Source organism: Arachis duranensis, chromosome 5 (assembly GCF_000817695.3).
Source record: "Arachis duranensis cultivar V14167 chromosome 5, aradu.V14167.gnm2.J7QH, whole genome shotgun sequence".
NCBI classification, from domain to species: Eukaryota; Viridiplantae; Streptophyta; class Magnoliopsida; order Fabales; family Fabaceae; genus Arachis; species Arachis duranensis.
In genome coordinates this window covers 13,582,550-13,586,660 of record NC_029776.3, presented here as the reverse complement: position 1 = coordinate 13,586,660, position 4,111 = coordinate 13,582,550, and positions in this window count along the sequence as shown.

The window sequence follows — 4,111 nt, the reverse complement described above, 5'->3', positions numbered from 1 at the left end:
TAGGGTCTGTTATTCCTTGTGGTATGTTTCCTAATTGCAAGTATTATTTGTATGGTGTCCTCCAGTCATGTTCCTGTGATATAGATAAAATTGATTTGCTGCTAAAACTCGGCCCAGCAAGGGTCAGTTGAGAGATAATAGATTCATGCATGGTTCTCCTAGTTGTTACTAATTTTAATAATGCTTCTGCTCGGGTATTCTGTTCCCAAGCTATGTGTGTGATTTGTAATGAATAAAATTGAGAAATAAGATCCTTTACCATTGCGTGATATTTCTCTAATAACCGATCTTTTACCTGGAAGTGTCCTGTTACCTGTTGCACGACTAGCTGTGAATCACAATATACTTGAAGGTGGGTGATGAGCGGATAATTTATAGACTTTTTGGCACTGTTTTTAGTATGTTTTTAGTACATTTTAGTTAGTTTTTAGTTAGTTTTTATTAGTTTTTATTTAAAATTCACTTTTCTGGGCTTTACTATGAGTTTGTGTATTTTTCTGTGATTTCAGGTAATTTCTGGCTGAAATTGAGGGACCTGAGCAAAAATCTGATTCAGAGGCTGAAAAAGGACTGCAGATGCTGTTGGATTCTGACCTCCTTGCACTCGAAGTGGATTTTCTAGAGCTACAAAAGCCCAATTAGCGCGCTCTCAACTGCGTTGGAAAGTAGACATTCTGGGCTTTCCAACAATGTATAATAGTTTATACTTTTCCCGAGATTTAATGGCCCAAACTGGCGTTGCAAATCAGCCTCAGAATTCCCGGCGTTTAACGCCGGAACTGGCACAAAAATTGGAGTTAAACGCCCAAACTGGCACAAAAGCTGGCGTTTAACTCCAGAAAAAATCTCTACACATGAAAGCTTCAATGCCCAGCCCAAGCACACACCAAGTGGACCCCAGAAGTGGATTTTTACGTCATTTACTCATTTTTGTATATCCTAGGTTACTAGTTCACTATAAATAGGATATTTTGACATTGTATCTTTACCTCATGACATTACACGTTTCTTATTGTATCTTCTACGGCATGAGTTTTTAAACCCCATGGTTGGGGGTGAGGAGCTCTGCTGTGTCTTGATGGATTAATGCAATTACTACTGTTTTTTCATTCAATCACGCGTGTTTCTATTCCAAGATATCACTTGTTCCTCAACTTGATGAATGTGATGATCCGTGACACTCATCATCATTCTCACCTATGAACGTGTGCCTGACAACCACCTCCGTTCTGACAGATGATTAGCCGTGCTGTAACAGAGCGCGTTGAACATTTTCACTGAGAGGATGGGAGTTAGCCATTGACAACAGTGAAACCCTACATACAGCTTGCCATGGAAGGAGCCTTGCGTGCATGAAGAAGAAGACAGTGGGAAAGCAGAGGTTCAGAAGATAGAGCATCTCCAAAACCTCAACCTGTTCTCCATTACTGCAAAACAAGTATCTATTTCATGTTCTTTTACTTTTCACAATTAAACCTGAGAATTAATGATATCCTGACTAAGAGTTACAAGATAACCATAGCTTGCTTCAAGCTGACAATCTCCGTGGGATCGACCCTTACTCACGTAAGGTATTACTTGGACGACCCAGTGCACTTGCTGGTTAGTTGTGCGGAATTACAAAAGTGTGATTGTGATTTCGTGAACCAAGTTTTTGGCGCCGTTGCCGGGGAATTGTTCGAGTTTGGACAACTGACGGTCTATCTTGTTGCTTAGATTAGAAATATTTTATTTTTGTTGGTTTAAAGTCTTTTATTTGAGTTTAGTTTCATATTTTAAGTTTGGTGTCAATTGCATGCTTTTATTTTCTTTTAATTTTTCGAATTCACATGTTCCCTTTGTTTTGATCTAAAATTTCTAAGTTTAGTGTCATTTTGTTGTTTTTCTCTTTCCTCACTAAAATTCAAAAATCAAAAAAATATCCTTTCCTTTTTTACTCATAAATTTCGAAATTTTGCTTTAAATTAGTTAAATATTTTCAAAATCATATCTTTTTTTTAGTCAAGTCAAAAGTCTAATTTTAAAAAATTGATTCTTCTTCAAATCTTTTTCAAAAATTAAATCTTTTTAATTTCTTCAATCATATCTTTTTATTGCAATCATATCTTCTCAATCATAACTTTTTCAAAATAATTTTCAATCATATCTTCTTAATTGCTAATTCCAGAATCTTTTTAATTAATTAATTAAATTAGTTTTCAATTTGCTTTGATTTCATTTTCTTCTGGTTTTCTAATTTTTATTTTATTTTCCATTTATTTTATTTTATTATTTTCGGTTAGTTTTAATAAAAAAAATAATAATAATATAAATATATATATAATATCCACATCATCTCCCTTTTCCATCATGGACCTAAGTGGAATTGAGCAGTCCAGAAGGACTCTGGGTCATATGCTAACCCCATCACAGCTGCATATGGGAGTAGCATCTGTATACCTCCCATTAAAGCAAGCAGCTTTGAGCTAAATCCTCAACTCATTATCATGGTGCAGCAAAATTGCCAGTATTCTGGTCTTCCACAGGAAGAACCTACTGAGTTTCTGGCACAGTTCTTACAAATTGCTGACACAATACATGATAAAGAAGTGGATCAGGATGTCTACTGATTGTTACTGTTTCCATTTGCTGTAAAAGATCAAGCTAAGAGGTGGTTGAATAACCAACCCACAGCAAGCATAAAAACATGGAGACAGTTATCAGACAAATTCCTGAATCAATTTTACCCTCCAAAAAGGATGACACAGCTAAGGCTGGACATCCAGGGCTTTAAACAAGAGGATAATGAATCCCTTTATAATTCCTGGGAGAGGTACAGAGGTATGCTAAGAAAATGCCCCTCTGAAATATTTTCAGAGTGGGTATAGTTAGACATCTTCTGCTATGGGCTTACAGAAAAAGCTCAGATGTCTTTAGATCACTCAGCTGGTGGATCTATACACATGAGAAAGACGATTGAAGAGGCTCAAGAACTCATAGATACTGTTGCTAGAAATCAACATTTGTAATCTAGCAGTGAGTCCTACATAAAGGAAGAGGCCAGGGCAGTAATTATTGATCCTAATCCTCAAGAACAGATTATTGAGCTTAATCAACAATTACTCCTTATGACAAAACAATTAGCAGAATTTAAAGAGATGCTCCAAGACACTAAAAATGCTAACAAGAATATGGAAGCACAATTGAATCAGACAAGATAGTAACTATCTAAACAGATAACAGAAGAATGCCAAACTGTTAAATTAAGGAGTGGGAAGACATTGAATGTATCAACTCAAAGCAGCAGAAAGCTAAGAAAGGAACAACTGACAGAGGATGACCAACCAACTACCCAAAATCCCTCTGAGGACAGTAAGAGCCCAGAGAGGAATGATTCTGGCGTTCAAACACCAAAAAAGGGTAAGAAAGTGGCGTTAAACGCCCAATGGGTAGCCAATTCTGGCGTTCAAACGCCAGAAAATGGTTGCAATCTGGCGTTAAACGCCCACAAAGCACCCAATCCTGGCGTTCAAATGCCACAAAGGGGTCAGAGACTTGCAAGTGCTGATAACAACCCCTTAAGCAGGCTTCTCCAACCACTTCTGTAGGAAATAAACCTGCAGCAACTAAGGTTGAAGAGTATAAAGCCAAGATGCCTTATCCTCAGAAACTCCACCAAGCGGAACAGGATAAGCAATTTGCCCGCTTTGTAGACTATCTCATGACTCTTGAAATAAAGATTCCGTTTGCAGAGGCACTTGAGCAAATACCCTCTTATGCTAAGTTCATGAAAGAGATCTTAAGTCAGAAGAAGGATTGGAGAGAAACTAAAAAAGTTTTTCTCACTGAAGAATGCAGTGCAGTCCTTTTAAAGAGCTTACCAGAGAAGCTTAAAGATCCTGGAAGCTTTATGATACCATGCACATTAAAGGGTACTTGTACCAAGAAAGCTCTATGTGATCTTTGGGCAAGTATCAACCTAATACCTGCATCCACTATCAGAAAGCTTGGCTTGACTGAAGAAGTCAAACCAACCCGACTATGCCTCCAACTTGCTGATGGCTCCATTAAATACCCATCAGGCGTGATTGAAGACATGATTGTCAAGGTTGGGCCATTTGCCTTTCCCACT